This window comes from Sceloporus occidentalis, unplaced genomic scaffold (genome assembly GCF_023333645.1).
Source record: "Sceloporus occidentalis isolate IW3139 unplaced genomic scaffold, rSceOcc1.0.p SCAF_232, whole genome shotgun sequence".
Classification (NCBI taxonomy): Eukaryota; Metazoa; Chordata; class Lepidosauria; order Squamata; family Phrynosomatidae; genus Sceloporus; species Sceloporus occidentalis.
Window position 1 is genome coordinate 233,155 of NW_028317212.1, and position 12,898 is coordinate 246,052.

Consider the following 12,898-nt stretch of genomic DNA (forward strand, 5'->3'; position numbering starts at 1 on the left):
AGCACTATGACATCACAGTCAGGGCAGGCTGTACCACACTGCAAAGACCATAGGGGTGTTCTGTCCTGCTTCCAAATATCCTCAGGGCCAATGCAGCTGCCGCTTTCACAAATGACAGTGTTGTATTCCACCCCCCTAACACGAAGTGGTTTGTTCCAAACAGACTTTCTGCAGTGTTAAGAAGTAAGGGCTTCATAGAAATACTTGTAACTTGTTAATAGATACAATGTTGAAGATACTTGGACAGAAGAACAAACCCTGTTGTAATAAAAGACAATAAACCCTTTAAACACCAGACTGGGGTTGTTGTTTTTTTGTTACCCTTCGTGACCGAGGATGTTTTGACACTTTGGCAGAGCTCGTGTTTAGCTGTAATTCTTTTCCATTTAGTGAACCCACACAAGTTTCATATATATATTTTTTTTTCAGGACAATTTTCTAAAAATTGATGAAAATTGATGAAAAATTGAAAAAAGCACTTTTTTTTTTTTCCACGCATCAATGTCATATGTTACAGACTGTGCCCCGGAGTATGAGGGCTGTATCCACTAAATGACTGTGGCTGCCTTATCCATACAGGTATATGGACAGGCTGCCTGCGGTAGACGGAAGCCACGGGGCGCCCCCTCCCACCCCCTGTAAGTTGTACAGTCACGTGTCTTTCCATGGGAAGTGAGTTAATGCAGCCCGGTATATGAGTATCCAATCCCCGCCATTGCGATAACATATTATAAATAACGTGTATCCCTTCCGCTGGGGCTTCTATGATGGAGCTCTGGAAGGTAACGTCACGCTGGCGCTCCACCATAAAAGCCCCGGCGGAAGTACCGTCAGCAGCGGACGTTGTCTACGTGCATCGCGCAGACGTCCACCGACTGCCAGAGAGGAGCATCCCCCCCGCAGCACTACAGGGGACCTGGATTTTCCTTTTTGGCAGCCGGTGGACATCCTCTGCTGCTGCTGGCACTTCCACTGGGACTTCTATGACCGTCACATTACCTTCCGGTGCTCGGCCATTGAAGCTCCAGTGAAACTGCCGGCCACCAGCAGAGGTATATCTACATGCATCGCAAAGATGTTCACCCACTAGACACTAGGGAGTTTGGAGCACGGTGGGCAAGTGTGGGGGGGGGATCAGAGTTGCACACCAGCGGGGCATGTGGCATGTCTGGAGGTATAAGGCATTTCAGGGGGCACAGTGGCATATAGGGGGTATAAGGCATATCAGGGGGCACAGTGGCATATAGGGGGTATAAAGCATATCAGGGGCACAGTGGAATATAGGGGGTAAAAGACATCAGGGGAAGAGTGGCATATAGCGGGATATAAGGCATATCAGGGGGCACAGTACCATACAGGGGGTATAAGACACATCATGGGTACAGTGGCATTTAGGGGGATATAAGGCCTATCAGGGGCCACAGTGACATATAGGGGGTATAAGGTATATCAGGGGACACAGTGGCATATAGGGGGTATAAGGCATATCAGGGGCACAGTGGCATATAAGGGGTTATAAGACATATCAGGGGCAGAGTGGCATATAGGGGGATTGAGGCATAACAGGGGGCACAGTGGCATATAAGGGGTATAAGGCATATCAGGGGGCACAGTGGCATATAGGGAGTATAAAGCATATCAGGGGTAAAATACATATCGGGAAGAGTGGCATATAGGGGAATATAAGGCATAACAGGGGGCAGATTGGCATATAGGGGGTATAAGGCATATCAGGGGGCACAGTGGCATACAGGGGGGCACAGTACCATACAGGGGGGTATAAGGCACATCAGGGGTACAGTGGCATATAGGAAGTATAAGGCATATCAGGGGACACAGTGGCATATAGGGGGTATAAGGCATACTAGGGGGCACAGTGGCATATAGGGGTATAAGGCATATCAGGGGGCACAGTGGCATATACTTGTAAAAGGCAAGGAAACTTTCCAAAGTAAATATATCTATTTATTTATTTGTATTTTATATATATATATTAATTTCATCATTTTAAAATGCTCTTCATCAGACATCACAACTAACACTTTTATTAGGTATCATATTATTATCAATAATAACTCTCTGACATTCCATCTGATTAACGCGGCTAACGCTATCATCCCTCGACACTGGAAGTCGGCTAGTCCCCCAACGTTTATGGCATGGGTCAATCAGGTTGAATTTGTGTACCAAATGGAGGTTCTGGTTTGGTCCGCCAAGGGTGCTGGGCATAAAATTGAGCTTAAATGGTTCCACTGGCGTACATACGTGGCGAACTTGAACAGGATCCCCGATCCTGTTTCGTTATAAGGCGATGTTTCTAGTCCCTCGCGACATGTAACGGGGGATTTCCCCTTGTACGCTTTCTCGTGCGGGGTAATTGATTGCTACTGAATATCGGGACTTTTCCCTGGACCCTGGGACTGACATGTTTTTGTTATGTTATATTTTCTTTGTTTTATGTTTTATTGTACATGCCGGGTACTATTTCTCCTGTGCGATCTGTCACAGGGTCAGGCTAACAGGCTATTATTTTCATGTTAAATTAGCCGAGTCATGGAGCGTTTTTGTGTTCAGTTTGTGATACCATGACCCGGTTTATTGTGTATTCGGCCCAGAGACTGATGTGGCTGCAGCTCCAGCCTTCAAAGAGACGATCCGATAATCTGGCTGGGGCTCTTAATCAGCCAGCACAGCCCTGTCTGCCCAGACGGCACCCGCACTACAGGGGGGATAACACAGGTGGGGGAACCCATTGTATTCTGTAATCCCCTCACCTGATACATCCCCTGTATACTGATGGGATTTGTGATGGGATGTGGCTGATGAGATTGGGGGCTGGGTTTTGTGTTCATTGAGTTAAGGATCTATATAAGTTTGGTTTGTTGTGCAATAAAGAGTTCTTCTTCTGGTTTTACTCAGAATGGTGGTCTGACTGACCTGTGGATAGCTGAGTGCTATCCGTATGAGGGACTGACTGGTGATTCCTCAGCCCTCAAACAGGGGTACCCAGCCTCGGGTACAGTGACCCTGTAAAATGGCTGGCAGCGGTGGGACGAATCCCACAATTTGGGTGAAGTTCAAACCATCAGCCGGGACCCTGACCGCAGATATATGGAGCGGATCTACAACAGCCTAAGACGGGAGACGCTGAAAGATCTACTAGAAGCTCAGGGTCGGTCAACCAGTGGAAAGACTAAGGCTACCTTGATAGCGGAGCTAAGAGAAATGGATCAGTCTCAAGATGCCCGGGAAGAGAGCCTCGGACTGAGCACTCTGCAGAAAAATATCCAGTGGCATCTGTCTCTGTACCCCGGAGGAGCAACGCAGGAGCAAGTGACGGCAGTCATTGAGTTATGCCACCGGGAGCAGAGCCAGAGAGGATCCGTGTCCCCCAGCCTAGGGGAACAGACAGCCAAAATACCATACCAGGCGATCCAGCCCTTCAGAGACCCTGAGGACGAGATAGACCAGTACCTGGAGGTCTTTGAGAGACAGTGCCTTACCCTGCAATTGGAGCCGAACAAATGGGTGCCGCTCTTGGTGAGTAAACTCACAGGCCGGGCTAGGACAGCATTTGAGTCCATGCCCACCGAGGACTGCCAAGACTATGGGAGGGTCATGGAACGGTTATTGGCCCGCTTCGGAGTCACCCCAGAGGCACACAGGGTGAAATTCCGCAGCCTGCGGAGATCCGAAGGGCAGTCGTTAGGAGAGTGGACCCACCGCATGAGACGGGCAGCTGAAGGCTGGATTCGAGGACACCATGCCAGCACCGTCGAGGAGGTGACCCAACTCATCCTCCTGGAACAATTCTACAAGTATGCGCCCCCAGCTGTGTCTGAATGGGTAAGGGACAGAAAACCCCTCACAGTAGATGAAGCTGCGGTTCTGGGGGATGAATATCTTGACTCACGGCGCCCTTCTCATATAGATATGAACAGAAGAGGCCAACCTGATTCGCCCTGTCTATCCATCCCGGAACCCACCAATGACGGTTACATCGACATACCCAGCTCGCCCGGCGCTCTATAATGCATCCCAGGGGGCACGCCCGCCCTACCGCAGTCCAAGTCAAGGGACCCGAGGATTGCCACCTCGGCTACAGCGTCTGGAGGGCAGGACCTGCTTCCGATGTGGGCAGGTAGGACACCTACAAACTGCCTGTCCTACTGCTACACGACCCACTGTAACCATCCCGGGGCAGACTGCCCCACCAACGGCGTACTGTCTGGGCAATGAGGAGGACTTTGGTGTACTACATGAGGTAGACCCGGTCCGGGCTGCTGCAGGAGATAACCGAGCTCACCACTGACAAGAGGTCTGGGTCAACGGCCAATATGCCCAAGGACTCCGTGACAGTGGGGCTACCATTACGCTGGTAAAACCCAGCCTTGTCCCCTCGTCTGCTTATCTACCTAAAGCCGTAGCAGTCAGAGTGGCCGGAGGACATGTCCATAGGATACCCACAGCCCGGGTACAACTTGATTGGGGCACTGGGACACGTACTGTGGATGTGGGACTCATGTCCGAACTCCCAGCGGAGGTGCTGCTGGCTAACGACCTGGGACACTTAACCTCTGCCTACACCGAGACCCTTAAACCAGAGGTCTGCAATGCGATAACTCGCCAACAGAGCCAGAGGGAAGGAAGGTCACTTGAGGAGGAGACCCAGGTAAACCTTGACCATGCCCCTGACAATACCCCTGACCGTAGCCCAGAAGATGTGCAGGATGGTGACGGGAACCAGAGCCCCGACCTACCCACCCCAAGTAGCCCTGACGGAATTCCCTATACCCCTACCAGCCCTTGGGCTAATGCAGCTGAATTCCGTCATGAGTCTGTCACGGAGCTGGCTAGTCCGACCGACTACCTCCGCTGTCTTGTGCTCCCTTAGCCTGGGACAACACACTTTCCCCGGTTCCCCAGTCACTAGCCGAGACTCAGTGTAGGGTAAAACCAAACGAAGACTGATTTATTTTAGACACACAGAGCTGGATATATCCAGCAAAACACACATTAACATAAAACAAGATATTGGGACACAAACCTCCCCCTTAATCTGCCTCTCAGAGACAACAGGGGCAGTAACGGGATTAACAATACAATAGGGGGGAGACTGATTTATACAACATTAAACATCAAAGAATGGTGGTCACTCCCTGGTGGCAGATCCTGGCTGTCTGCCGGAGATAATCCCCTCAGCCAGTGATGAGATGATACTGCTGGGGGTAGCCACAGAAGTCTCTACAAACCCAGGGCCCATAGTCAATAGGGAGGAGGCTGGCAGTCAGGCTTCTCCAGTGGCCCCAGTGATGGAGGCTTCCGTCACAATTCTCCCCCCTTCGAATTGGACTGACATAGGATGAGACCCCAAACGGGTTGACTCCGTAGTCAGTCAGTTTATTTGGCCCATTAATTCCCTCCCAAAATTGGTGCTCCTGCTGCTGCTGGGGAGATGGGCCGGCTGCGCCATCTCCCGGGTACCGCTGGGGAGTGATGCCGCCTGCATCCCCTCCCTGGTGCTCCTGTTGCCATTGAGGAGAGAGTTCCGGTTGATCCGGTCCTGGAATTAGGTTCTGCTGCTGGGGGGGCGGGTCGGCCGCTGTATCTCCCTGAACTCCTGCAGCTTTGGTAGGTGCTGGGCAGAGGCCAGCGATGCTCTGCCTGGTTGCCAGCACTTCAGCTGGGGTTAGGGAATCTTGTGGGTCGGCCTGCCGCTGGGAAGATGGACCTGCTGTCACATCTCTCGGTTCCTCCCACTGCCGCTGGGGAGGAAAAACAAGTTCCTCCGCTCCCGGACATGTGAGCTGCCGCTGGGGAGAAGGGCTGGCTGCCACATCTCCCTGGATCCCTGTAGTCATTGCAGATGTGGGGCAGAAGCCAGCAGCGCTCTGCCCTGTTGCCAGCTCTTCAGATGGGACTAAGAGATCTCGGCAGACTGCCCAGCATTCTGAGGCCCCCGGTGTGGAGACTGCAGTGTTATCCAACCCTCTTGGGTTAACATCCTCAGATGTAAAATCAGTTAGATCCACAATCTCTGGATCTGGTTGTGGAGCACAGTCGCACAGCTCCAGTATCGGATCTGGATTAGCTGCCCAGTATCCCTCTGACTCAGGGGTGGAGACCGCAGTCCCATCCACCCCGCCTGGGTCAACACCCTCAGCTGACCACTCAATCACATCCACAAAATCCACACAATCCCTGGACACCGGGGCATTCTGTTGAACGCGGTCAAACAGTTTTTTATACGCCTTCTCCAGTTCCCACTCCTGCGTAATTAAAAAGTCTAAATCACTTTTAAGTCCTAGTGCATCTGGGAGGTCCCACTCCCTGAAATCCCGGATGTCCTCAATCCGCCACTCCGCTGTACTGCCGAAGTCCGGATCCTCCTGAAGACTATCCCATAATAATCCAGAGCCACCAAAGTCATAGCCCTCTGGAGAACAATCTTTCGCAGTTCCCCAATATGCTTGCTCTGTATACCACTGCAGAGCCCTATAGTGATCTTCCAGCTCTACCTCCTGTTGGACCAGCTTGTCCAATTCGGATACCCATTGCTCCTGGGGTTGCTGTCCCAGGAAAGACATCCGTAGTTCCCGCTGGTCTCTAATCTTTTGTTCGGAGCTTGGAAGACACCGACCCCGGCGTATAACAGCCCTCTGCCATACTGACCGTCGAACCACTTGCCTCAGGTTCTGGTATTGTTCTGTAGGCAAAGCAGTGGTGTAGCAGGAGAGGATGACCCGCAGCAGTCCCTGGAATTCGGATACCACATCCATGTCCTTGTCAAGGCGACCGAAGTCTGCCGTCCTGTCGGTCAATCCCGGTAGAAAGTAAGTGTCCCTCAGACTAAGAAGAAATCCCACCGCTTGCCACCAATGTCACGGAGCTGGCTAGTCCGACCGACTACCTCCGCTGTCTTGTGCTCCCTTAGCCTGGGACAACACACTTTCCCCGGTTCCCCAGTCACTAGCCGAGACTCAGTGTAGGGTAAAACCAAACGAAGACTGATTTATTTTAGACACACAGAGCTGGATATATCCAGCAAAACACACATTAACATAAAACAAGATATTGGGACACAAACCTCCCCCTTAATCTGCCTCTCAGAGACAACAGGGGCAGTAACGGGATTAACAATACAATAGGGGGGAGACTGATTTATACAACATTAAACATCAAAGAATGGTGGTCACTCCCTGGTGGCAGATCCTGGCTGTCTGCCGGAGATAATCCCCTCAGCCAGTGATGAGATGATACTGCTGGGGGTAGCCACAGAAGTCTCTACAAACCCAGGGCCCATAGTCAATAGGGAGGAGGCTGGCAGTCAGGCTTCTCCAGTGGCCCCAGTGATGGAGGCTTCCGTCACAGAGTCTATTACCGATCCTACCCTGGCAAGGTATCGGGAGAGAGCTGGGGCTGAGCCAGAGGGACAGGCTGGTGATCGAATCATATGGAGCCAGGGGTTGATGTACCGTCTCACAGAGGGCCAGAAAGAGACTAAGGTGCCCAAACGGCAGCTGGTTGTACCCCAGAAATATCGGGCTACACTACTACGAGTAAGCTACCCCTGGCTGGCCACCTTGGCAAAGACCGCACGATCACCCGCCTAACCCGCAATTTCTTCTGGCCAGGTCTTACCTCAGATGTGGTGCGCTACCTGCGTACCTGTGATGCATGTCAGCGAGCCGGGAAGCGCGGAGACCATCCCAAAGCCCCGCTACACCCCCTACCTATCATTGGGGAGCCCTTCAGTAGGGTAGCGGTAGACATCGTAGGTCCCCTACCCCGACCAAGTGCCTCTGGGAAAAGATACATACTGACGCTAGTAGACTTTGCCACTCGGTACCCTGAAGCCGTTCCCCTCGCTAATGTTACCGCTCGCACAGTGGCTGATGCCCTGATGAGTATATTTTCGAGAGTAGGGCTACCCCGAGAGGTATTCTCGGATCATGGGTCGCAGTTCTGCGCAGAACTCACCCGGCAGGTCTGGGATCTATGTGGGATCCGAACCCTGCGCAGTGCCCCCTACCACCCCCAGTCCAATGGTCTATGTGAACGCTTTAACGGGACATTGAAACAAATGCTCCGGACATTTGCGGTCACATACCGGGACTGGGAGAAATTCCTGCCGCACCTCCTGTTTGCATACCGGGAGGTGCCCCAGGAGTCTACTGGGTTCTCACCCTTCGAATTACTTTTTGGGAGACGTGTAAGGGGACCCTTAGATTTAGTCAAGGATCACTGGGAGGGGGCTGAAAAAGAAGGGACCCCCCTACTGGAGTACGTCCTGAAGCTTAGGGACCGGTTGACGGAGCTCACTGCCTCGGTGGCAGAGAGTCTGCGATCAGCCCAGGGTAGGCAGAAGGGTTGGTATGACCGTACCGCTCGGAGCCGTACCCTGATGGTAGGGCAGAAAGTGTTGGTCTTGAAGCCAGAAAAAACAGATAAGCTCCAGGCCGCCTGGAAGGGACCTTATCTGGTGGTGAAGCGGCTCTGCAACACCACGTACCTGGTCGCCAAGTGTTCAGATGAAAGGATCCAACGAACCTTTCATGTGAACATGTTGAAAGCGTATCAGGAAAGACTAGAGGATGTAGCGGCCATATGTGCCCCAGCCGCGGACGACCCAGAGAGTCTACCGCTCCCAGAACTACCACGACAGGGCGAACCCCCTGTAGGCCCAGAGGGAGTAAAAGTGTCCGAGCAGCTGGAAGCCACCCAGCAAGAGCAAGTTAGAGCCATGCTGGACCAGCATAGGACCGTGTTCCCCCTACTCCCAGGGTGCACCTCGCTCACGGTACACCGAGTCGAGACTCCAGGGCATTCACCCCTTAGACAGGCAGCCTATAGGGTACCAGAGGCAGTCAGGGCAGAAATGCGGACTGAGATAGGAGAGATGCTCGACATGGGGGTCATCCAGCCATCTAGGAGCCCCTGGGCATCTCCAGTTGTATTAGTCCCTAAGAAGGACGGGACTACCCGCTTCTGTGTGGACTATCGGAAGCTCAATGACCGGACCACGACAGACGCCTACCCCATGCCCCGGGTCGATGAGCTATTAGACCGCATCGCCCGGGGGAACTTCCTTACTACCTTAGATCTCTGTAAGGGGTATTGGCAAATTCCGCTGGACTCGGACACGGTTCTGAAGTCGGCATTCATCACTCCCTTCGGCTTGTACCGGTTTAAGGTCATGCCGTTTGGGATGAAGAATGCTCCGGCAACCTTCCAGCGGATGATAGATCGACTCCTCGACGGCCTCCAGGACTATGCATGTGCATAACTGGATGACATTGCAATCTATAGCGATACCTGGGAGGACCATCTGGTTCATCTGGGCATCGTACTAGACCGTATACAGGCAGGCGGACTGACCCTCAAACCCGACAAATGTGTGATAGGGGTATCCGAGGCCCCATACCTGGGTCACCGAGTGGGCAGAGGGATGCAACGCCCTGAGCCGGCTAAGATAGAGGCGGTAGTCCGCTGGCCGACTCCACGTACAAAGACCCAGGTGTTAGCTTTCCTAGGCACCGCCGGGTACTATCGGAAATTTGTAGCCGATTACAGCTCCATAGCAAAGCCCCTGACGGACTTGACTAAAAAGAATCTCCCCAAGCAAGTCCTGTGGTCTCCAGAGTGTGAAACAGCATTCCAGACCCTGAAAGCTGCACTTGTCACCGCACCTGTCCTAGCTGCTCCTGATCCCTCTAAACGCTTTTCTGTACACACAGATGCCTCTGCTTTTGGATTGGGAGCCGTGCTAAGTCAAGTAGGGTCCGATGGCCGTGAGCACCCCGTAGCTTACATCAGTCGTAAGCTACTACCCCGGGAGGTCGCATATGCCGCCGTGGAGAAAGAATGTTTGGCTCTGGTCTGGGCCCTCAAGAAATTTCAGCCCTATCTCTATGGACGCTCCTTCACCGTGCTCACGGACCACAATCCTCTAGTTTGGCTCCATCGTGTAGCTGGGGACAATGGGCGACTGTTGCGATGGAGCCTGGCCCTGCAGCCATATGACTTTAAGGTCCAATACCGGCCGGGTAAGCAGAATGGGAACGCTGATGGCTTATCCCGACAATCAGACCTGGGTGTGTGAACTGTGTCATCTCGGACAGCCTCCAACCGACCCGGGTGGATCTCGTTGGGTCTGCCGGACCGTTGGTCAAGGGGGAGAAATGTCACAGGGTCAGGCTAACAGGCTATTATTTTCATGTTAAGTTAGCCGGGTCATGGAGCGTTTTTGTGTTCAGTTTGTGATACCATGACCCGGTTTATTGTGTATTCGGCCCAGAGACTGATGTGGCTGCAGCTCCAGCCTTCAAAGAGACGATCCGATAATCTGGCTGGGGCTCTTAATCAGCCAGCACAGCCCTGTCTGCCCAGACGGCCCCCGCACTACAGGGGGGATAACACAGGTGGGGGAACCCATTGTATTCTGTAATCCCCTCACCTGATACATCCCCTGTATACTGATGGGATTTGTGATGGGATGTGGCTGATGAGATTGGGGGCTGGGTTTTGTGTTCATTGAGTTAAGGATCTATATAAGTTTGGTTTGTTGTGCAATAAAGAGTTCTTCCTCTGGTTTTACTCAGAATGGTGGTCTGACTGACCTGTGGATAGCTGAGTGCTATCCGTATGAGGGATTCCTCAGCCCTCAAACAGGGGTACCCAGCCTCGGGTACGGTGACCCTGTAACACGATCTGTCCCATTTCTGCCTATGGGACGGTCGTGCTTGATCCTTTGTAGAGCCTGACTTGGCCATGTCTCTGTTTTGTTGTTTTGTTTGTTTGTTTTTATTTAGCTCATGTGCTCTGTGAAGTGCCGTTATTTGTTCATCTCACATGCGCTCCACCAGTACAGAGGGGGAGTTTTATTCTTTCATTGCTTCCTCGACTGCTACCTTTCAGTCTTACGTTGCGTTATTGTTACTGGTATCTACCCGTCTGGGGAGGCTGTCGCCCTACGCCTTTCCCCTCCAGGTCTCTTAATGGTGCTGCGGTATCTTGTGCGATATGTTACTTTTGCCAGTGGTACGAGCTTTATTCTGACCACGTTGTGTATTTTGCTTGTGCGCCGATGTGGATACTTTTGGTCTACCATAATGTCACTGTTTATGTTTCTACATGTATCTCCACCACTCTGTAATGCGTTATTTTGACATATGTCCAACCGTACTGGATGTTCTTTGTTATTTCTGTATATGACACTCTGTATTGTGTTTATTTTCCCAAACGTGCAATAAACAGAGAATTGAAAAAAAAAAAGAAATAACAAGACGGCTTTCCATCCGGCTCTTTTCGTTTTTAAAGCATTACAGTTTAGGAAAGAAATGATAAAGCCTGCACCGCATAGGGCAGGGTGGCATGAAGGTGGGGGGACTGAGGTAATGAGTTACCTAATAAAAGAAAGGGTTAAGCACGTTAAAAAAAAAATTAAAAAAAAAATAAAAAAATTGTTATGTAACTTAAAAATGTTATTGCGCTTGCGCTAGCGCTTGCCGCCTTTTTAGGTGTCTCGTGCTGGCTAGGGAAGGTCTCGCGCTGCGCTGGGATAGGCTGCGCTTGCCTCGCGCTGCGCTAAAGGGCGGGAATGCTAATTATATAAGGAAGTCCCTGAGGTGTTTCTGTACTTACCTGACGTGACGCCTAGCCGATACTGCACTGTCCTTGAGACTGGTGAGCAGTGGCAAAGCGTTGCGTCGAAAATGGACGAGCTGATGAAGATTCTTCAGGTCCGGGTAGCTGAGAAAGGCGAAGAGTGGCTGCGAGGATATCTTCTTGCTGCGTCATCTTCCGAGGATCTTCAAGTTGATCCTTGCTGTGCCGGAGAAGAGGAGGAGAATGCGGAAGTGGAGCCGGAGGCGGTTTATATACCGGTGAATTGTCCGCTAGAGGGCGCTTCATCTAGGCGAGCGGCATCAGGTGACCGGGTCTCTGTCGCGTCTGATAGATGTGTTAAACCCGGAAGAAGATCTCAGGATGCCGGGCAGAAGAAGAAAAGACCCGCTTCTCGGGTGAAGAATCCGTCCTTAAAGAAGGTTAAGACGCTGCATGATCCTGATGAGGGATGCAGCCATCATTTTGATTCAAGGGGCAGGCAGCTGACGCAGGCTGATCCGAAATCGGCTCAGCTGCCTGTTGAAGAAAGAAGAGAGCAGGCATCTGAGGTCAGAGCTGATTCAGCTAATGGTGAGTGTGCCAGTTTAGCTGTCAATACTCTGAATGATGCTGTGTTTGCTTTAGTGGATGTTTTAAAGAAAGTACAGGAGACTAGTCCAGCTCAGGCCTGGGTCTCTGATAATAGTAGGGTTTTACGTGCTAATGTGGTTAATGAGGCATGTATGAAGGAGGTAATGTCCTGTGAGGTCTCACCCCTTGGTTTTCATTTAAATAAGACAGTTAAGGAAAAGATTTGGAACAACGAATATTTAGACATATTGTCACTGCTACCGGCTTGCAAAGAATTTCTTATTAAGCATGACAAAGATGATGAAAGACGTAGACCGGTTGTCCGGTCTTTTAATAACTGGTTACAATCTTTTTGTATACTAGCTAGTGTATATTGTGAGAAACATAGTGAGAGTTGTACGGGCCTTTTCCAGCATCTGGATACTGTGCTGGAAGCATATAAAAACTTTGGTGGTCTCGCTTGGTTTTATTATGATGAGACCTTTAGACAGAAATTGTCAGTTCATAAAAATTTAAAGTGGGGAATGAAGGATGTGGGATCGTGGGTCAGCATTATGTTACCCCAGAAACATCGCAATACTCTCAGGCCTATTGGTAATGCAACTATGCAGCCTAGACAGAAAGGTGTTTGTTGGGCATTCAATGAAAACCAGTGTAAATGGCCCAACACTTGTAAGTTTAAGCATGAGTGTACGGTTTG